Source organism: Puma concolor, chromosome A1 (assembly GCF_028749965.1).
Source record: "Puma concolor isolate L17-30 chromosome A1, mPumCon1.1.hap2, whole genome shotgun sequence".
Taxonomy (NCBI): Eukaryota; Metazoa; Chordata; class Mammalia; order Carnivora; family Felidae; genus Puma; species Puma concolor.
Window position 1 is genome coordinate 64,006,744 of NC_141667.1, and position 23,029 is coordinate 64,029,772.

General features: G+C 49.1%; 1 long non-coding RNA gene across 2 annotated transcripts in view; it reads left to right on the forward strand.

The window, feature by feature from the left end:
- LOC147584200 (uncharacterized) overlaps positions 1-23,029 on the forward strand; it is a 315,495-nt gene that overhangs the window by 112,382 nt on the left and 180,084 nt on the right. Inside the window, exons 1-2 of one of the 2 annotated variants that reach the window (XR_015255273.1) lie at positions 13,781-14,168; positions 19,718-19,797. This is a non-coding gene — a long non-coding RNA (uncharacterized LOC147584200). Of the gene's footprint in view, positions 1-13,780; positions 14,169-19,717; positions 19,798-23,029 lie in introns of those variants that run through there. The other variant, XR_015255254.1, reaches the window with a different exon arrangement.

Consider the following 23,029-nt stretch of genomic DNA (forward strand, 5'->3'; position numbering starts at 1 on the left):
ACTTCACTGGCTGAAGAAATGAGAAAGTTATGGACTCATCCATCTGAGGTGTTCAGGATATATCAACTTAAGGCTCAGCTGGATCCAGGTGTTCACACAAAGGCTCTAGACATATGTTTCTTTCCACCTTTTAGCCCTGGCTTCCCTCTGTGTTTGCTTCATTTTTGGGCAATCTGTTGGTGGTGACTCCAGCATCTCCGAGCCCAGATTTTACCAGAAAGAGCCCCTCCTCCCCAGCGGTTCCTGCAAAAGTCCTCTGCTTGGCTCTTTTGCATCTGGCCAGGGTCATATGTCCATCCCTGACCCACTCACTGTGGCCAGGGTAATGGAATAAGTGGATAGTAGGAGCCCATGCCTAAAGCCAGAGAGCAGAGGGAGCCTTCCTAAGTCACGCTGATGGTGTGGGTGTGGTGATTCCCCAGAGGGAAGTCTGGGGGGCTAGTACCAGAGTGAGGGCAAGGGGAAGCGAGGCAGGCAAGCACAGTTGTTGACCATGTGGGGCATGTGAGGCAGAAGCTGGTCCCATCCAGGATTCTGATTTATTTCCTTGGTCCATCATCATTGCCAAGTGCCGTGGGGTTATCGATGGAGTGGCTGCTCTTCTCTCTTCTGCCCGCAAAGATGGCAGTCTGTTTTTTAAAAAAAAATGTTTATTTATTTATTTTTGAGAGAGAGAGAGAGAGAGAGAGAGAGCAAGCAGGGGAGGAGCAGAGAGAGGAAGAGAGAGAAACCCAAGCGGGCTCCGCACTGACAGCATGGAGCCCAATGTAGGGCTCAATCTCATGGAACCTGTGATGTCACGACCTGAGCTGAAATCAAGAGTCAGGTGGATGGCAATCTATTTTTTAAAAATACAATATTTATTATCCTTTTTCTCCAAGCTTTATTGAGATATAATTGACATAACATAGTGTAAGTTTTAGGTGTACAATGTAATGATTTGATATACCTACATATTGTGGAATGATAACCACCATAAGGTTAGCTAACACATCCATCACCTCACATAATTACCATTTTGTGTGTGTGTGTGGTAAGAACTTTCAAGATCTACTCTCTTAGCATATAGCCACCATGCTGTACATGACATCCTCAGAACTGATCCGTCTCATAACTGGAATTTATCTTCCTTTGACCAGCATCTCCCCATTTACCCCCACTCCCACCTCCTGCCCTGATAACCACCAGTCTGTTCTCTGTTTCTATGAGTTCAGGTTTTTTTTAGATTCCACACACAAGTGAGGAATATAGTCCTTGTCTTTCTCCGTCTGATTTATTTTACTTAGCATAATGCCCTTGAGATTCATTCATTTTGCTTCAAATGACAAGGTTGCCTACTTTTTTTGTGGCGGAATATATTCCATCACGCTCACACATGTGCTTGTGTGCGAACGCGTGCGTGTACACACACACACACACACACACACACACACACACATACACACACACCTTTTTTTTTTTTCTTAATCTGCTCATCTGTCAACAGGCACTTAGGTTGTTTTCAGATTTTGGCTATTGTGAATAATGCTGCAGTTAACATGAGGGTACAGATATCTCTTCAAGGTATTGATTTCATTTCCGTTGGATATATACCCAGAAGTGGGATTGCTGGATCATATCCAGTAATAATTCTGTTTTTAAATTTTGGGGGAATCTTCATAACTGTTTTCTATAGTGGCTGTATCAATTTACATTCCCACCAACAGTGTACAAGGGTTCCCTTTTCTCCACATCCTCACCAATACCTGTTAACTCTCTCTCTCTCTCTCTCTTTTTTTTTTTTTTGATAATAGCCATTCTAACAGGTGTCAGGTGATATCTCATTGTGGTTTTGATTTGCATTTCCCTGATGGTCAGTAATGTTGAGTGCCTCTTCATATACCTGTTGGCCATTTGAATGTCTTCTCTGGAAAAATGTCTATTCCGGTCCTTTGGCTATTTTTAAACTGGATTATTAATAACTACTGAATTGTATGATTTCTTTATATACTTTGGATATTAACTCCTTAGCAGATATGTGGTTTCAAATATTTTCTCCAGTTCCATATATTGCCTTTCAGTTGTGTTGATTGTAGTCACCTCTTGATTTGGGGCAATAAGGAACCTTGTGGTCAGGATGCCAGCAATGGTGTTTTGGGGCAATGGCTGTTCTGTTTTGGGTTTTGCTGCACACAAACAACTCAAACATTTGTTTTCTTGCTCATGAGCCTGGGGTTGCCCGAGTCTTGCTTGGGGTTGCCAGCTTGGCTCTAGGCTGCTAGTTGAGTCCCAGTCTCTTTGCACTAGGGGCTACTTAGGGCATGCCTTTCTCATGGTGGGTCATGAAAGTGTAAGGGGTTAAACCAAACTGTGCAAGTCCTTAAAGAGTTCCTCTTGTGTCACATCTACTAATATCCCTTTGGCCAAAGCAACACACATAGCCACGCCCAGGGTCAGTGCGGTGGGGTGTGCTCTCTGTGTCCTCCTCCTCTGCATGGCCACGTGGCGGGGGAAGGGGTGAAGAAATGGGAACAATTGTCCATCCTGCCATGTGCTTCCTTCAAGAGAACTCATCTGTGTCAAGCTTCCTACCCAGAATTAGCTTCATGGCTCAATCAGACCTGTCTCCAATGGTGATGGTGATAAGGGGGTGGTTTTGCAAGAGTTTGAGTTTCCTCCTTGACGAGCAACCTTCTCAAGTATTTCTCAGGTACTTCTCTACTTAGTGTGGAACAGGATGGTCTTCACTCTTACTTTCCAGAGTCCCTTGCGGGACAGGTGATCAGGGTGAGGGGTGAGTTGGGTGCAGGGCTGGGAGAGGCCTGACCAGAGGGCTGCAGAGCACGGGGCTGAAGGTGAGCTGGGAGAATGAACAGCCAGGAGGCTAGCCTGGCTAAGGCACCTGTCTGGAGGAGTAGGCAGAACGAGCTTGGGTCAGGGCAATTGGGCAGAACCCACAGGGACAGGCCAAAGCAAGAGGGTGCTGGACAGATTGGGGGACGGGGGCTCAAGAAAGTTCCCAAGCACAGGAATTCTCAGCCTGGTAGGGAAAGAAGTGTTAACATTTGAGATATGACCCACTTTTTCACCGAAGGAAGAAACAGTCGCTGAGCAGTTAGTTTCCTCTCTGATTCCTGCCTTGGCCAATTTCTTTAAACTACTTAAGAATATCAATATCCGTAATCATTGTAAGAAGCTCACATACCATGAAAACACTTGCAAAGAAATCTAGTGTGATAGTTCTTTTTCATTTTTGGCTCCTGGAGAAGGCTGAATGTTTTACAAGATGAATGGCTACTTTTGAAATTTTCTTTCCAGAGCTCTGAGTATTTCTCTTTATAATTAACTTCAGTATTGCTGAAGTGGGTTTGTTACATTTGAGTAATGGAGGCACACAGTAGCAGCTGCAGTTGCAGAAAAAAAGGCACAGTTACTGTAAATGGGTATTTCTGTTGTGATGGAGCTGTTCTGCTTAGTTCTGTTACATATGGGGAGTCTGGGGGGCAGGGGGCAGAGGCAGAGCAGGTGGAGGGAAGGAGGAGAGGGCTCTTGGAGGGCAGAGAGCGAGTTTCTCCTGCAGAGAATGTGGGGCCTTCTGCACAGCTGGGCATCCACAGATGGCAGGGATCACATTTCCGGATCTGGTGTGAGTAAAGGAGGAACAGAAAGCCTCTACTTTTCTGTACAGCTGGAGGCTGATATTGGTACCAGATGGGAGAGAACTAAGTACATGCTTTCTCTCTTGAAGATAACCCAGTATAGTAACTACCATTATTAGCCCCATTTCACAGATGAGAAAACCGGGGGTGAAGGTGGTGAAATAACCTGCTCAGGGTTATATATCCATCCAGTCAGTGGTAGAGCAGGAATCTAAACCCAGGCCCCACTAAAGCTCATGGCGATTTGTCCAGTATAAGCCCTCAGTATGGCATGACTGTGAAAGCCACAAGTCTGGCTTAGCCAGTGTTTCTGGATGCCCAGTGTACTGACACAGGCAGAGCGGTTCCCCTGCATAGTTTAGCACCCCAAGGGCTGAGTGCTGGAGAGGGCAGCCAGATCACAAGAGGCCCAGGGATCCTCCTGTGGAGAATCTGCCGAAGGGACTGGATTTTCCACCGACAAAGAAGAACCATAGAGTGGACATGGTGATTATTTTTCCAACTATCACCATACCCTTCTCCAATGTGTAAAACCAGCAGTGGTGGGGGTGGGGGGAGCGGAAAGGGTGGGGGGAGCGTGAGGTGGGCGTGGTTTGGTAGATTGATCCACAATCTTCGGATGGACCCTGCTCGGTAGATAGCTAAGCCAGTCAGGGAAGTCCCGTCCCCCTGGCCCCTGTGATTGGTTCATAGATGGAAGATCTAAGACATTTCAGGCCAATGAGATGCAAGGAGGGGTTTGGTAGGGGCTTCGGGGAAAGTAAGTCTGTGCTTGGTTGAGGAGGCTTCAGGAAAGGGCCATCCCTCTGTCTACCCCTCCCGGCAACAGCGAGGGAGAAAGCCGGTAGCCTTGCTGCCTGTTGGCTGCCAGCCTGTAACCACAAGGGCATCCAGTCCTGGGAGATGGCAGAGTCCCTGGATCGATTCCCTCCCCCCTACCAAGCTCACCCCAACTCAGGGCTGCCTCTCGGGCAAGTCTGTAAACTTCCTTATTGTTTAATCCTCATTGAGCTGTCTTTTCTTTTTCTTGACACTATAGCATTTTAGCTGATAGCCCGAGCTACAAAAGGAAGATCAGCTTTATTTCTTTGTTCCCAGGAGAGCAGATTAGAATTATGGGGATCTAGGTATCTGTCTCAGTGGAAGGAGCTGCCTTAAGAAGCATCCAAGCTAAGCCTGGGGCATCTTCAGGAGATTTCTCAACGTTTATTTATTTTTTGGGACAGAGAGAGACAGAGCATGAACGGGGGAGGGGCAGAGAGAGAGGGAGACACAGAATCGGAAACAGGCTCCAGGCTCTGAGCCATCAGCCCAGAGCCCGACGCGGGGCTCGAACTCACGGACCGCGAGATCGTGACCTGGCTGAAGTCGGACGCTTAACCGACTGCGCCACCCAGGCGCCCCGGGATTTCTAAGGGGAAGGAGAGACATAGCTGCTGGTGTGCTCACCGCCATCAGAGTGGGGACTCCTGCAGCACTTGAGAGTGGGAGTGGGGCTCGGAGGCAGGGGGCTGATGCTGAATGCCCCTCGCTGCTGCAGAACAACTGCTCCAGGGGAACCGAAGGCATTCAGGTAGTTTTTCCTGCACCATCTTCAAAAGAGAGCAGGATTTTTAAAATCATTTCCCCCCAAACTCCCACGTATTAAGAAGGTGAGTCAAAGCGGTACAAATGTGATGTGTATTATAGCTAACAAATCAGCTGTAGGTCAAGTTGGTGGTGCAGTGGCATTGTAGTTTTTAGTTGTTTTTTGTAGGCTTTAGAGTAAAATGCGACTTTTCCTATAATTGGTTTGACCGATGAAGCAATGCCCATCATATGGGGCCGGCCATGTAAATTCTTACTGTGGCCAACTATTGTAAAGGTTTAGAGTTGTGATATCTTTGTTTTCCTGGCATGTTGAGTCATATTTATGATTTAATCATCATGAGGTCCACAGTTAGGAATGCTTCATAACCTTGCCACGGCAATATTGTTTTTGTGGGGAAGAGGGAAGCCAATCCATTTTAGTCATTGTGCTGATTTATAAACACGTTGCCCGTTTCAGGTTCCTTTCACAATCCCTTCTGGATCTGTCATCTGTGGATTTATTTGAATATTTAGAAAGCATTGACTGTTTCCGGTGTGTACCCCCCACTTGCTGTGAGAAGCCAGGCTTTCTTTTATTTATCTGAAACTTGTATTTTCTGAGATGCCAGGGTCCTCACCGTCGCCCCTTTGGATTACTCTCCTAGGGCATGACAAGCGTAATGTGACAAGTCGCAGTGGCCTTTGTCGTTGTCACCTAAAGCCACCTTAACATTGTTTTGTGTAAGTGGCTTATTTACCCTTGCCCGCTGGGTCTCAATGCAAATTAACGGTGTCAGTGGATTTTGCTAAATGAAGATGGAATTAGGGAGAGACCACGGAATATATTGGTGCTACTTTGGCAGCCTTTTATATGGTGAAACGAGGGAGAAGCTGGCTCCGGGCTGCCTTGCCCAGTATGTGACTTTATGCAGGAACATGAAGCGAAAGAAAGGCTATACTGCAGGCAGCGTGTTCTGGGTCGCTACTGAGTCAAGAAAGACTCAGTGTAGGCAGGGGGGATCCTTATTTGAATTCATAGAAACAGCTCTTTAATTCCCAGATAGAATGGGTATTCCTCAAGTATCAGGCTGCTGTGCTTGTTTTCTGACCTGGAAGATGGGCACAGGGCAGGAAGAGTCAGGCAGGTTCTCAAATGTCTGGGATAATAGACATCATTTTGTGAAATTGTCTCTGCTTCATGTAGAACAGCTTTTTGAGCTCAACCCCCCCCACCCCCCCCGAATCTCTTGCTGGCTGCCCCGAAGCAAGCATGTTGCACCCCTTTCCTAGTCCAGACCTGCAGATGGATGTCTGAGGTCTCTTCTTCTTGCCCAGTGCTAGAGGGAGACCACACAATCTGCTTAAGGTTTGCCCAAGGGTCTGGGCCCAGTATGTGGCCCATCAGCCCCAACGCTCTGCGTGCCCACCTCCACAGTGAACCACCGTTCCTGTTATACAACTTAGGGAAATGAGACTGTTAACAACTTGAAAGCCTGTCCCTGGCCAAGGCACTTGCTAGCCGAGATCTAGAGGAATTAGGGACTTCAGCAGCATACCCCAGTTCCTGCTTTTGCTCTCCAGCCAAGAGGAGCTATTCTGTGTGCATTTTTGTGCATGCTTATCTTTGTCTCTGACTTTTTGGTAGCAGTTGCTGGTCCTTATCGAGGGCTGACGTTGACCATGCATTCACTCCCTGTAAAGCTCCCAACCACCTTACAGGGTCTGTGTCATTCCTCCCATTGGATAGATGAAGGAACTCCTGCTCCCAGGAAGGAGGCACCTTGCATGGAGCTATACTGCTTCGGGGTGGCAGAAGTGGGATTTACAATGCTCAAGTGCCACTGTCTACTGATTGGCTTATATGAAATTGGAAGAGCACTTTCAAAAAGATTGGAAGAAGTAGGAATGCGTTTGCATTAAGTACCTTGCCTATACCAGCTGGCTCGGCTTTTTGCTTCTCCAGGTTTTGATGCTTTCATCAAGGCAAGAGACATGCTTTGTTCTCTGTCCCATGAAGGCTTCCTTGGCAGAGCCGGGAGCAGTGGGCTTACAGGACCCAGGGAAGGGGTGCATTACCCAGAGGGTTATTGACCCTTGTTTAGTGAAGAGGCTTGGGGCTGAGACTGAGGAGCCAAGGGTTGTCTACGTTGTCTCAGGAAGGGGTGAACTTGATTCCATTGCTTCTTTGGGTGTGAGAAAAAACCTCGCTGGCCTTCCTTTTTTCTGTCTGCCTTTTCCCTTCTTCTTACTACCCTTGTGTATATTGCCCTGTCTCACTTGACCACAATTTCTCCCATGGTGTTAGTGATCATTTTATTTCTCCTCTCTCTCTTTTAAAAATGTTTATTTGTGTGTGTGTGTGTGTGTGTGTGTGTGTGTGTGTGTGAGAGAGAGAGAGAGAGAAAGAGAGAGAACAAGTGGGGGAGGCACAGAGAGAGAGGGAGACACAGAATCCAGAGCAGGCTCCAGGCTTTGAGCTGTCAGCACAGAGCCCAACTTGGGGCTCGAACCCACGGACCGTGAGATCATGACCTGAGCCGAAGTTGGACGTTCGACCGGCTGAGCCATGCAGGCACCCCTATTTCTTCTGTAAATGATCAGTTTGTGGCTCCCAGCACCAATCCTAAGCCTACATCCATGACAAAGAAAAGTCTTTCTAGTTGAAAGGCTGTATCCACCTTCTGTCTCTGGTCTCCTTTTAGGCCAGAAGATAGGCATTCTGGGAAAAAAAATGCCCCTCCTAAGACCTTTTCCTGCCTCTCCTGCTGGCATTTCTGGGTTTTCTCTCCTCACATCTTTTTCATTAGTAGCAGTTTCTCTGTTCCTTGACTCTCCAGGAATCTTGTTGGCACATTGTTGTGCCAAGGAAGCTTGTTGGCTACTTAACCAGATTCTGCCCATGCTTGAAAGCCTGTCTCAAATGCTGCTGCCTCCGTGAGGTGCACCCTGATTCATCCCCAACTGGATATATCCTCTCCATTCTTTACATCCTCAGCATTGATACTCCATCTTTAATCACTGTTTTTTTTCTTTAAAACATGCCATTTCGCCATATTTCCTTTGTCGTAAAATTACTACACACACACACCATAGAGAGTGGAGAAGCTGCAGGAGGGCACGAAGAAGAAAATAAGAATTACCAAGATAATAAGACCTAGCATTGGGAAGTGTCATTATATAGGCATTCTTCAAAGCTCTTGCCATGTATCCATCCAGCTCATTTCCAAAGCTGCTCCTGGAGGGTGGTATTATCAGAATCCTGATTTTACCCATGAGGAAGTGATGTTCAGGGTGGTCATGAGGGGCATCTCAGGTGTCATCTGGGGCCCCGTGCGGCCTGGAGACCTTACTGAACTCCATGGACCCAGCCTCCATGGCTGTGAGAGTTGGGGAGTCCTGGGCTGAGCCACTGGGCCCCTCTCTGCCCCTGCTCCGGACTCTGCACAGCCTTGGGCCCTGCTTGGACGTCCAGTTGGATACCAGCTGTCAGGAGTTTGTAACGTTGAGACTCCACCTCTGTGTTTTACTTTCTTCCTCCTTCTCCCTGTAGGACTTCTCTTTGGGTCAGACAGAGGCCACCACACATGAAGAGAAGCTGGTTTTAATTGTGGGAATAAAAAGCACAAGAAGTAATACCCACAGCAAACATTTATGGAGTGCTTACCACGCGCCAAACCCTGTTCTGGGAGCTGCATGTGTGTGAACTCCTTTCCTCCTCACACAACAGCTGTGTGATGGATGAAAGGACTTCAGCACAGAGAGGTTAAGGAACTGGACCAAGTTGCATAGCTAGAACACCGTGAGATTCAAGTGCAAGAGGATTTAACTACTTGCTCTCTGGCTTGAATCATGTCCAGTGGTGAGACAAGCAAAACAGGCCTCTGTGAGTCAAAGGTGGGGGCCTACGGGAGGAGGCACAATTTCTTCTGCAACCTGAGGATTAGAATGAGGGTCAGGAAACTGCCTCATGGGCCTCTCCCCAACCCAGACCACGGGGGGGGGGGGGCGCAGACTGGAGGGAGGACTGGGAAAAGGTGGGTGTGGGGCTGAGCACAAATGAGGGGGCCTGACTGAGGTCCAGGCAGGGAGGAAAGGTCAGCAGTGAGAAACTGTCAGGGGCAGCCTGGGAGCTGACCTGGGAGATGCCCACAGGGGAGTCCCAGCAGCAATTTGCCTAGTCATTCCAGCTTATGGCCTTCTGGACACCTGTATACCTGTGGATCATCCATCAGAACAACAGTTACTGAGCCTGGAGATTTTGTCAGGTCTCATCCAAACAGCCCTATGTGGACACCCCCACTCCTTCAAGGATCATCACACCTGTAGCCCTTGGAAATAGAGAGCACGGGGTCTTGACTCTCAGAGGGATGGTGGCTGTGCTCTTGAACTTGGGTAGGAACAGCACTGAAACCCATTACGTCTTCTGGCATTCGAGGAACAGATTGAACATCATTACCTTTCAGGTCATGAGAGGTTAGAAGGGGACAGTCCTGTGGATGAACGCTTTCTTGGAGAAAGCAGAGTATAGCCTGGTTCTAGAATAACGGAGACAAATTCACCTGGAGGAGGAGGGAGGAAGGAGCACATACCATACTGAGGAGAGGGGCCAAGAGAGGGGAGCGGCTCGGCGGCCAGGGATATAGACTGAGAGGACCCTCCAGAAACCGGGTTGGGGTAGTTGTCAGGTGCCATCTGGGAAGGAGGACGTGATGAGGTCAGGGAGAAGTGTGGCTGTGGGACTCAGACGGACCTGGGCTTGAATTCTAGCTCTGCTCCTTCCTCCTCATGGAGTTTCTGGCAAGTCCCATGTCTTACCCTCACCCCGGCCTCGGTTTCTTCATTTATAAAATGGAAACTGTAACACCTGCTTAAGGAAGCGTCAAGCAGGACTTGTGAGATCGTAAACAGACAGTGCCTAACTCAGTGCCTGGCACTACACAGGACTTGCTTAGCAAATGGTATTCCTTACTCGTGTCCAGCTGGGCGGTCTCCACCCACTGCTGCTTCGTTTTATATGTCTTCATGCAGGGTCCCCAAGTAGCGGGGAAAACATATTTTAGCCTCCACATCTGAAAGAAGGTGGGCAGATCTTAGTGGTGGATGTTCGGCTAGAGGAAGGTTATACAGTGGGCATAAAGGAAATGTTGGGATCCATTCCCGCGTCTTATTTGCTTTTGGTTTGCTTTTCATGGGAAGCTGTGTTCACTTGAGTCGTTTTCCTGGCAAACATGGGAAACATATGTCTGGTTCCTTCGTATGCAGCAGGGACGTTTCTGGCTTCCGTCCCTGTGTAGACCTGGGTTCAGGAGAGCTGTTTTGCTTGGAGTGGGGGTGGGATTTGCCCTCATCCACCCCACCGCCCTTGGCTCTGCCCATTTCTAGGAACCGGAAGCCGATGGAGTCAGACTGTTGCATCCCTGCCCTCGGCCCTTCTCGGTGACCGCCGCCCCACCTCCGAGCGTCCTGAGGAAGAGCCGGCCACCCTGAACGGGAGGCAGCTGCCGAGCAGCTCCCAGGTTAAGGTGGAATTTTCCAGGTGAAATCATTACTGGCCTGGTTGCTTTAACTAATGAGCTTTTAAACCCGAGGAATACATATTCAGATGAGTCCAGTACTCAGTGACAGCACCAAGCCAAGTCAGAATTAGATAGGGGGGCACCTGGGTGGCTCAGTTGGTTGAGCGTCCGACTTCAGCTCAGGTCATGATCTCACAGTTTGTGAGTTCGAGCCCCGCGTCGGGCTCTGTGCTGGCAGCTCGGAGCCTGGAGCCTGCTTTGGATTCTGTCTCCTTCTCTCTCTGTCCCTCCCCACTTGTGCTCTGTCTTTCTGTCTCTCAAAAATGAATAAGTGTAAAAAAAAAAAAAAGATTTAGATAGGAAATTAGAAGTCATTTGCCCAAGCCCCTACTTGTCTCCCTCAACAGAGGCATCAACAAACCACCCCCCCCCCCAACACCCTCATCTTCTAGGAAGCATCGTCCCCGGTCTGTGTTTTCTTCAAAGTAAACCAAGAAAGTTCCGCCTGCATTAGCTTCTGCAGACAGCACCGAACAGTTTAACAGGACAAAGTCAACTTCTGGTTGTTCTGCTCCCGCTCCCCTGCCCCATCCCTCATTTTTCTGGCTGTGTTCACACCGGATGAATGTGTCCCATGGCACACGGCCCGGTGCCAGGGATGTAGTAGGCATCCGTAGGTGCTGAGTCCTGACCGTGGAGGCCAGAGGTCATTTTGAACATCTCGTTTTTATCCTTCCTTCTCTTCTTTCGATGAGCCTTCATGCTCCATAGCCCCTTCCCTGGTCCTCCCCGTCGGAGGCATCGACATTAAAGATCCGCGGACTGGATCTCTAAAGCTCACTCGTCCATGTGTCACTTCCACGGTTATTTGTGATATTTAAGGACCAATGGACATTATCAAAGAGATTTTTTTTTTTTTGCAGTTTTGTAAAGAGTGAATTCCTTTTTTTTTAAACTTTTTTTTTTTTTTGCTTTAATTCCAGTGTAATTAACATACAGGGTTTATGTTAGTTTTTCAGGCGTTCCATATGGTGACTCAACAGTTGTATACATTACTCAGTGCTCATCATGGTGTTACTCTTAATCCCCTTCGCCTATTTCACCATCACCCCCCACAGATTCTTTAACTCCTTTTTTTAAGTTTTATTTTGTGTTTTTTTAAACTGTATTTATTTATTTTGAAAGAAGGAGAGAGGGAGAGAGAGAGAGAGAACGAACAGGGGAGGGGAAGAGAGAGAAGGAGACAGAGGATCTGAAGCGGGCTCTGCCCTGACAGCACAGAGCCCAATGCGAGGCCCAAACTCATGAACCGTGAGATCCTGACCTGAGCCGAAGCCGGATGCTTAACTGACTGAGCCACCCAGGCGCCCCTTAAAATTAACTTAAAAAAAAAAAAAACCTTAATGTCATTTTAAAGGTACACTTCAAGGGCTTGGTGAGCTAGTTACATTGTTATAAACAGAAAAATAAATCTGTATCAATTTAATTGAAATTTAAATTGAATGCTAATTTAAGTGAACTAAAAGGAGGGTTCATTTGCATTCCACCTGTGGAATCTGTCTCACATTTGGTAGATACCATTGTAAGTGAATCTCCTGATGGTACAGGTGAGGGAACTGAGGCCCGGTGGAAAGAAGTTACCCGCTCAAGGCCACACAGCTAGCTGGTGGCTGAGCTTGGACTTGAACCAGATCATCTGAATTATTTATGCATCTTGGCGCCATCTCTACCCATCTGATTCATGTGGTCCCATGAAAATGTTTGGAGTGTAAGCAGAGCTCCAGGTGTGGCAGGTGCAAAGAATAGAATGGAGTGCCTGTTCTGGTAGGCTCAAGATTTGGTGGGGGGACGGCGTTCCAACAAGCCATCTCAGTGCCGAGTTACGTGACGAGAGCTGTGGTAGAGACAGGCGTAAAGGATCGCGGGAGAGGGGAGCTCAGGGGCTGGGGTTGTGCATCCGGATTCTCATGCTACCCTTATCCAGGGCTGAGGAGGTTCCAACCCCCCTGCACTAAATAACTCCCAGCCACCCAGTTTCCTGCCCCACCGTCCTTCATGTGGCACAGTGTGCCAGCTAAGAGAGCACCACCGCAAGGGTCCCCCAGACCTGAGTTTAAATTGGTTGTGCAGATCATTAGCTCTGTGACACAGGCATGTTGTCACCTCTCAGCCCCGAGCTTCCTTCTGTAAGATGATGTTGACATGACCTTCCTGTATGTAATGGATGTAGGAAGGAAATGAAGTCATGCACATAAAGCACTGAACATTGCCTGGCCTATCATAGATACTCAAGAAGTGAGAGCTCTTATGTATTGTTCTAGCCAGATTGTTGCTACACACGCCTGCCATATCCCTTCCTCACACCAAATCATGGGCAACTTTTCCCTCTCCCCACCAATCTATTTGACGGTGCAGAACCCTGATGTGAGGGCCTTTAAAAGTCTTTCATGTGGTCTAAGGTCCTCCGGTCAGAGTTCTGGGCATGTCCTTTGTCAAAGCACCCACGTCTGTTGCACAAGCGGATGAGAAGTCGACGCTTCAACACAACTTGGGAAGTGACTCCCATTAACAACAGTCAGCATAAAAACATGGTGGCCCCATGGTCTTGGGGCCTGGCAGTTGGAAGTTGGGTTGAGTCTGTCTGACTTCATTTCTGGAGGCAAATGTAGCTCCAGCATTACCCAAGTTGGGCAGTGAGGAAATTCTCATGTTCCCAACACTTTCAACAATATCCCATTATGCTTGGTGACTCACAAATGGGCCCTTGTCCATGGAACAGCATGTGTCTCTCTGTAGTGAGTACAGTGCCTTGCTGTATTTTTGAACGAATTTCATAGGCTTGTCTCCACCACGGATGTTACTTGCCTTCTTTTCTGACGGTTGCTGGAAGCTTGTTGTATCAGAGAAAGCCAGAAAAGGAAAGTGCTATGATTCTTTCCACTGGGCAACTGAGCATGTTCAAGGTAGTGCTGGTGGGTGGGTGGAGGTGAGGGGCAAAGTTGGGTTCAAGATGAATTAAAAGTGAGGCCCTGAATATCTGCAGAAAGGCACTTACCTTAGGTGGCAGGTCAAAGAAACCTCTCAGGTCACCTGTAATTGTTGTAGTTAATGCTGAAGGCTTTCTTTCCTTTGGCAGGCAAAGGAAGAGACAGCAGAATATTGAAACAGCTCCCCGGACATGCCAGGGTCTAGGAGGCACTGCAGACTGTGTGCAGAGGCAGCTGATTCACCGCTTGTGTTGTTAGGATGGTGAACTTGGACAGTTTCATAGGCAACGGAGAACCCCAGGACACAGACGTGATTTCTGACATTCCAGAGGGAGGGAAGAATGGCTGGCATCTGCACAGTTCCAAGGACACCCTGCCTTGTTGCTCTTTCCGACTTCCTGGCGCACACTCCATGGCTGAGCTTAACTTCAGCCACTTTTAAGGGTTGCATGAAGCAGGTGGGCCCAGGGCGAGCCTTGCCTAGACTGGCTCAGACCTCTGCACCCTCGCAAGCACTGAATGCCTGCAGCCCCCCAGTTCCCGGGTGAAGTCCTGGTCAACTGCCAGCAGCCAGTGGAGACTACAGTTTCTCCAGCAGGCCTTCCTGACCTCCCATCCCTTGGGTAGCTGCCTCCGGTCCCCTCACGGGTTTACCCCCTCTGTTGTGGTACTAACACTGAGAGTTGAAGCTCCTTGGCAGGGTCTTTGCTGACTGCTCTGTCTCCTCAACCAGACACTGGGTTTTCTGAGAGCAGGGACTTTGGCTGTCTTGCTCACTCTCATATCCTCAGCACACAGGACCTTTCTGGCAGGCAGAAGGCACTCAGTAAATGTTTGCTCAAGTGCTGGATGAAGATGCAAGTGAATGAATGAATGAATGGATGGCATCCACAGGTCATATTCTGTGTATGATGAGGCATGTAGAGTTTCTAGGAGACCTGAAACTCCTACAGTGAGCCGTTCTAGTATTTTACTATATTGTCTCTAGAAGGCTCCCTTTAAAAATTACATCGAACACCTGTTCTTATTCATCAGTACCTTAGCATGAATGAGTTTGCAGGATTATAAGGTACCTGAGGAAATAGACTGGGCTTGGTACTATTCTGGGGTGAAAGGGTATAAGTGTGAGGCAATGAGTGAATAAGAAAGACCTGGAATGAGGCTGTATGGGTACTATTCAAGCAGGTCCCTGAACTGAGGGGCTCTTTATGGGCATGACACCTAGGAGAGCGTCCTTGAGAGGGACAGGCACTGGGAAGGCGAAGGCAAGAGGTCAGATGTTCCTATTAGCCCAAGGCCAAGACTGGGGGTACCTGATACCCAGGGTGGGGCAGGGGACTGTGTCCCGGGTGAGTTCCTGGTCCTTGTTTCTGGCTTCTTCCACAGGGTAATTCCCTAACCCACCCACTTCCATTCATTTGTTCATTCATTCATTGACCTAAACCACACTGACCGCTTCTAATGCTCCAGGTCCTGTTCCAGGTGTCAGGGTACAGTGAAAGACAAAAGGGACGTGTTTCCTGCCCTCATGGAGCTCCTGGTCTAGTTGGGAGAGTCAGATACTAAACAAATAAGTCTACTTTGATACCAGATAACCATAAGTGTCCTGAAGAGAAATGGAGTAGGGAAGGCCGGCGGGGAGCTATGGGGTGTTGTCTTAGATGAAGTGATCATTGTGGCTGTGTTCAGGAGGGGACACCAGCGCAGAGGATAAAGGAAGACACGCTGCCATGTGGGCTGGTCATTGGTGGGAGACAAAGAGACCGAATGCATTTCCAGCTCCCTTGCCTTTGGCAAGCACGTAGGACCCGGCCAAAGATGTTCTCTTTGGAAATAATTCTTTCATCTGAGCTGAACGGGGGCCTTTGACGGGTGCATGTGCTGGGCGTCCTTGGCTTTGAGTTGGCTCCAACACGTCCTCCCGCCGAGTGTCAGGTTCCTCCTCTGTGAAGTGGGGACAGCTTAGATCCCCTTCACAGAGCTCTCTTGAAGGTGAAGTGAGCTGACGTGTGAGGACAGCACTCGGTGACTGTAAGGGACCGTGCTGAAGAGTGTAACCTATATAGCCCCCACTTGTCAACCTTCAGGTTGTGGAAGTCCCACAGCAGTTTGTGGCCTGCTGACTCTGGGGAACTGTAGGACACCGTCCCTCCTGCCCTTGAGCCCCACCCCCTGACCTCTGTCCCCGGACTCCTATTAGGATTAGGTTCTGACAGTTTAGAGGTTAAATTTAATAGCTTTGTGACCTTGGGTAAGTTACTGTCCATATGCCGTTTCCATATTTGTGAAACAGAATCATTGCAGCGCTATTTCATGGGGTGTGAGGAGAATGAAACAGATTATGCCAAGAGACCTGAAGCCATGCCTAGCACATGGCCCTAAGTAAGCGTCTGCCATTCTTCTTTTTTTTTTTTTTAATTTATTTATTTTGAGAGAGAGAGAGAGAGAGAGCGAGAGCGAGAGAGCACAGGCAGCATGAGCAGGGGAGGGGCAGAAAGAGGAGAGAGACAGAATCCCAAGCAGGCTCTGCACTGTCAGCACAAAGCCCATTGTGGGGTCTGAACCCATGAACCGCGAGGTCATGACCTGGGTCCAAATCAAGAGTTGGATGCTTACCTGACTGAGCCACCCAGGTGCCATTCTTACCGTTAACTTCTCTTCCTCCCCCACTGCCCTGTGCCTTCCTGCGGAGGAGAGGCCCGTTCCATTCATCTCTTGGTTCCCAGTGGCTTTGTCAGGCTTGGCATAGGGTAGGCCCTCAATAAACGTTGGCTGGGTGCATGGATCGATGGATAGGTGGGTAAATGGGTGGGTGAGCTTCTTTTTATTTCTCCTGAGCTTTATGATCAAGGCCATGAAGGTGACAAAAGAAAACGTGGAGAGTGCTGAGGGTCCAGTTTGGAGAAGGGTCAGAGCAGGATGCCAGCTTCCCATGAAAGCCCCTGTTCCTGCAGAAATGCCCGAGGATTGAAGGGAGAGGGGACCTGGCTCGTCTTTTCTGGTTCCACGGCTGATTGGATGTGGGCTCTATGCCAAGCATGTTACTACACTGTCCTTCTCTTACTCCTCACAGCCATTCTAGGAGGCAAAAGTATTATCGCTTCCATTTTACAGGCGAGAAAGCTGAAGCTTGGAGAAGGTGAAGTGACTTTCTTGAGGTCACATCCAGGACTGCTAATTCCAGAACGTTCTCCCTCAACCCTATGTTCCACTGTTGGGTCTGTCCCTCAGCCACATTATTAACAGTTTTGCTACGTGGCCCCGAGCCAAAGACTTACTCTTTGGAAATCCTTTTTCACCTGAGGTGAATGGGGACATCTGGCGGGTGAATGTGCCAGCTTTGAGTGCTACGCATTCTCAAGTTAGGGTTGTTGACACCACCCTCTTCCTGGGAAAATTCTAGGATCTCGTCAGAGCAGTTTGGCTGAATTTCATTACATTCACAGGTTATGACAAAGCTGGTATCTGGTCATCTACATCCAGAATTCAGATGGAGGAAAAAGGGTCTTAGGGTGGAGAAGACAGAGGTTACTGAGTGCTTACAATATGCGAGCGTATCATATACTCTCTCAGTAGTCTTCACTCAAAAGGGCTCCTCCTGAGATTTGAACCCAGGTCTCAGGCTTCCAAACCCTGCCCCTTTTACTGGGAATGGGATGAGGTTGGGGTTCCCCAAGGCTCATAACTATCTGTGTGCACAGCGTACCGTAAGAAGTCTAAATATACCTACGTTTATAATTGCTGTGTTTCCCAGTCATTTGACAGCCAACTGGTTTGCTCCATCTCAGCGAATGCTGGGTTTTCCTCCACCCACCTCCACCTTTCAGGGAAAAGTCACCGCCCAAAAGAAATCCTAGCGGTATATACCCAAAAGAATTGAAAGCAAGGACTCCAAGAGCTATCTGTCAACCCATGATCATGCAGCATTATTCACAATAGTCAAAGGTGGGAGCGACACAAGGGTCCAGTGATGGACGAACGATCAGCAAAATGTGGTACACGCATAAGAGTGGAACGTTACTCATCCTTAACAAGAAAGGACATTGTGGTACGTGCTACGACATGGGTGGATCTGGAGGATAGTACACTAAGTGAAATCAGCCAGACACGAAAGGACAAATACCGTATGATTCTACTCAGGTGAAGTACATAGCGCAGTCAAGTTCATGGAGACAAAGTAGAATGATGGTTGGCAGGGCCTGACAGGAGGAAGTGGGGAGCTGCTGGTTAGTGGGTATAGTTTCAGTTTTTCGAGATGAAGAGTTCGGAGATGGATGGTGGTGATGGTTGCACAATGGTGTGCTTGAGGTCGCCGAAGCGTTCACTTAAAAATGGTTACGATGGTAAATTTCGCGTCGTGTGTGTTTTACAGTAATAACACAAAAAGAACTCCCAGGTGTGTAGGAGTAGTTTCGTATTTTTCCGGTGGGAAGGATCTAAATTTCGCTTCAAGGAACTTCCCTTTTTCTGATCCTTACCAGTTAAATGGGTGGGAAGTAGGGGTAAGGTGTGATTCTGTAGGGTTTCTCCAAGTAAGGCACATACTTCAGTAACTTCTGGATTCATGGACAAGTTTCTCATGGGTGGAGAACCAACCCCTCTTCCTTCCTTCCTTCCTGCCTTCCTGCCTTCTTTCCTTCCCTCCTTCCTTCCTTCCTTCCTGCCTTCCTGCCTTCCTGCCTTCCTTCCTGCCTTCCTGGCTGCCTGCCTGCCTTCCTTCCTTCCTTCCTTCCTTCCTTCCTTCCTTCCTTCCCGCCTTCCCGCCTTCTTTCCTTCCTTCCTGACTTCCTGCCTTCTTTCCTCCTTCCTGCCTTCCTGCCTTCTTTCCTTCCTTCCTTCCTTCCTTCCTTCCTTCCTTCCTTCCTGCCTTCCTTCCTTCCTTCCTTCCTTCCTTCCTTCCTTCCTTCCCACCTTCCTTCCTTCCTTCCCGCCTTCCCGCCTTCTTTCCTGCCTTCCTGCCTTCCTGCCTTCCTGCCTTCTTTCCTTCCCTCCTTCCTGCCTTCCTTCCTTCCTTCCTTCCTGGCTGCCTTCCTTCCCTCCTTCCTTCCTTCCTTCCTTCCTTCCTTCCTTCCTTCCTTCCTTCCTTCCCGCCTTCCCACCTTCTCTCCTTCCTTCCTGCCTTCCTTCCTGCCTTCCTGCCTTCTTTCCTTCCTTCCTTCCTTCCTTCCTTCCTTCCTTCCTTCCTGCCTTCCTGCCTTCCTGCCTTCCTGCCTGCCTTCCTTCCTGCCTTCTTTCCTTCCTTCCCGCCTTCCCACCTTCTTTCCTTCCTTCCTGCCTTCCTTCCTTCCTTCCTTCCTTCCTTCCTTCCTTCCTTCCCGCCTTCTTTCCTTCCTTCCTGCCTTCCTGCCTTCTTTCCTTCCCTCCTTCCTGCCTTCCTTCCTTCCTTCCTGCCTGCCTTCCTTCCTTCCTTCCTGCCTTCCTTCCTGCCTTCCTGCCTTCCTGCCTTCTTTCCTTCCCTCCTTCCTGCCTTCCTTCCTTCCTTCCTTCCTTCCTTCCTTCCTTCCTTCCTGCCTTCCTTCCTTCCTTCCTTCCTTCCTGCCTGCCTTCCTTCCTTCCTTCCTGCCTTCCTTCCTTCCTTCCTTCCTTCCTTCCTTCCTGCCTTCCCACCTTCTTTCCTTCCTTCCCGCCTTCTTTCCTTCCTTCCTGCCTTCCTGCCTTCTTTCCTTCCCTCCTTCCTGCCTTCCTTCCTTCCTTCCTTCCTGGCTGCCTGCCTTCCTTCCTTCCTTCCTTCCTTCCTTCCTGCCTGCCTTCCTTCCTTCCTTCCTGCCTTCCTGCCTGCCTTCCTTCCTTCCTTCCTTCCTTCCTTCCTTCCTTCCTTCCTTCCATGTTTATCAAGTGCCTACCCTGTGCCATCTACTCTGCCAGACACTGGATGTGATAATATGTGATCAGTGCCCAAATATGCTCCCATTTTCTCCCGTTTTCAATCAGGGCATACACTGTTTTGCTTGATACTGATTCGTGCTGCATTTAGTTTCTATGCTGTTTTTGTTTTTTTTTTTTCCAGAGCAGCATGGAACAATTGCTTCTACTTTAATTTCCGATGCTTACGAAGGCTGAGCTGAAGGCTGCACCACCAGAAGCTTGGTAAGTGTGGGTGACTGGCCTTGGCCAGGGAGCCGCTGAGAAGTTCAAGTGGGAAGGGCCCCAGAGAGTCAAGTGAGTGCTTTCAGTTTTCTGAATCTGGCATCGTGGGAATTTGCCTGGCCTGCTGGCTATGGAGAGAGTCTGACTTGGATTCTGTGGGCTTGGAAAGACAGTCAATAGACTCTTCCTTTCCCTGAAATAACCATGCATTTGTTTCAAGACTTGAAACAGTTCTGAATGCTGGAATTTCCCTCTGTGTTTATTTTCACATCTGGGTGATGGTCTTCTGCCACTGGAGGACTTTTAATGAATCACTTCAGAGATTGCTTTTAATGTTTCCCAGATGAGAGGGGGCTGGCGCTCATCTTTTTTGCTGAGGCCTTACAGGGCAGGACTGCCTTGGCTTCCCGGCTGGCCGCCTGGAGTGGTCCCTTGGGGTAGGCAGACGGACAGTTTTCGTTTTTCTGGGAAACCTGTTCCCGCAGAGCTTCTTGTCACAGGGCTGCCTTTCCACGTGTGGAAGGGGGAAAAGGTGGACTGGAATATCAATCAAAGAGATAGGCTGGTTTGAATTGGTTCAAGATGTTCTAGGTTGTGCTCCCTTCAGTAGCCACCCCTCTGCTCTCCCAGGCTCTCTTCTGCAGTGGCAGGAGCTCCGGGAGACAACGCCGCTGGCTGGGGTCGGCTTCCAGAGCACAGCTCGGGAGGCTCGGGAAGGTGTTGGCTTAGCTCAGGAGTTATTGGCTGCCACGCATCATTTGCTGGACGCCCAGCGATGATTTCCCAGGGCCCTGGGCAAAGGCCGGCAGCGGCCAGTGCCTCTGTGACCACTGCAGGTCAATGGTTTCCACTCCTCCTTAGCTCGACAGGTAGGCTCCTTTGTGTTCACCCACACCCCACACCCTCGGCTACCCCCCTCACCCTGACCCATACTCCGTGCTCCAGCCACATCTCACACACTGCTGGGTGCTTTCCAGCTGCCCCCACCCCAGATCCACCCTGACTCTGCTCTGCCCAGCTCTCAGCCTTAGGAATCTGACTACTTGGGGTGCATCACCTAGGCTCTCCTGCCCTGACCTCTGGCTTCCCGTTGGGCCTGGCAGATGGGGAGCCCCGCAGGAGATCTGAGGAGGGAGGGAGGGAGAGAGAGGTGCAGGTATTTATTTCCTCGGCCTCCATTCTGTGGGGTCATCTCAGGCTGGCTGTGGGCGTTAGAAGTCGCAGATCCTCTCAAGGTGGCCTGCTGTATACAATGTTCTCTCTCAGCGTTCACGTAACTGCTGCCTTCCTTTATCCTTTTGAGTTCAGGGATGGTATAGCCCCTGGACTCTTGCACTGTCTCTTGTGGTTTCCCTATATCTTGCCCACACCTTTGTCAGTAATCTGTTTACTAAACCCTTCTTGAATTCTCTTCATTGGACTAGTCCTGTTGGCACTCGGACTGATACAGGATGCCATTGTACATGGATCTTTCCCATGTTGTTTTCCCCTCCTTTGCCTTGGCTACCTGTTGAACTACTCCACATCCTTCAAAATTCCACTGAAATGTCACCTCTGTGAAGACGATCTTGAGTTCCTCCTAACAGTCGATGCTACCCCCTCGGCCTTCCATCTCTCGTGTCCCTTTCCATCCTAACCCCTTGTTAATCAGACATGTCCAGACTTTCCCCCCATCAAAGCTTTATAATGTTTAATTCCTTCAAAGTTTGGGTAAGTGACTGTTGAAAGTTCTTGCTTCCATGCAAGGCCCAGAGGAGACGCTTCATAAAGGGTAGCTATTAGCGGACTACTTCATACTAAAGTGTGAACGGCCATATGGCTTAATGCATTATCCCTCCGAGGAGCAGCTTGCATTTATAAGGGACATTTTAGAAGTAACATTTCCCTCCAATGAATCTCTAAATTGGCAGAGGGGTGGAAGGTCAAGGGATCTGTCTCTGGGGCTTCTCAAATTATATCAGGTCCAAGGCCTCTTGGTCTGTAGGTTTGAGAAAACAGAGAATCACTTCAGGTCAGTATTCAGCATACAGAGGCTGCTTGGAAAGGGGACAGGTTGCTCAATAGTGGCCTGGGGGAGCAGCGTCTGTGGAAAAAGACAGATGTGACTGGACACATCTCCGCTCAGCTAATATACCCTTCTAGGGCTATTGGAATGTGATTTTCTAAATTGTGACTGGCTGACTTTCTTCTCTTGTGGTTGAGTTTGTAATAACATAGACGATGACTCTAGTTTTGCCAAAGTGGAAAAAAAAAATGCCATCCAGTGGATTTTTATGGTGGTTCTTAAACATTTTTTAAAATATTATTAAAGATGTAGCTCAGTCTTTAATGTCCTGCTTTGGGGCTGACGAGCCAAGGCACAGACTTACGAGGCTGGGTGTGGGCAGCTAAGGGGTGCTACACCTGGGAGGTGCCAACACTGGTTTAGCTGCTGGGTGCAATTTTGCCTAAAAACGGAGGTACCTAATGGAGCTACCTACGTAAGTACAAATCCAGAGTATTTTGATCGTCCGTGGCTTGGGGCAGAGATCAAAGCTAAGTGTCTCACTCCTCATTAAGTTCAAGAAGCCAGGGCATCTGCTCCGTTCCAAGGAGTCCAAATACATCCTTCCCAGACTCTGGAGAATCGCAGCTCACGTCTTAGGTAGTAGAGGCGCAGGGCTGAGTGGAGAACCACCTCTTGCAAGCTGGCCTCGCTCCTGCTCTGTGGGGAAGAGGGGCCAACCTGACATAGTCCCATAATCAAGAAATCTGGGGTCATCTTAGGCGCCTGGGTGGCTCAGTCCGTTAAGCGTCCGACTTCGGCTCAGGTCCGATCTCACCGGTCATGAGTTTGAGCCCCGCGTTGGGCTCTGTGCTCACAGCTCTGAGCCTGGAGCCCGCTTCAGATTCTGTGTCTCCCTCTCTCTCTCTCTCTGTGACCCTCTCCCGCTCACACTCTATCTCTCTGTCTCTCTCTCAAAAATAAATAAACATTAAAAAAATTAAAAAAAAAAAAAAGAGAGAAATCTGGGGACATCTTTTATAAGAGAGTCTATGTCTGGTAACCCAGCAGGCTTCAAGAACCAAAAGTCGTGCCGGCTGAGTTAAGGGTGTGGCTGCCGAGTGTCTCAGAGTGGTTCAAGGACAGAACGTTTCTCAGGGGTGCCCAGGTGCCCTGCATTGGCTGCTCCCCGACTCCCCACCCAGCTTCTTGTGCCGTCAGTGTCCTGAGTTCCCCCTTTCCCGGGAA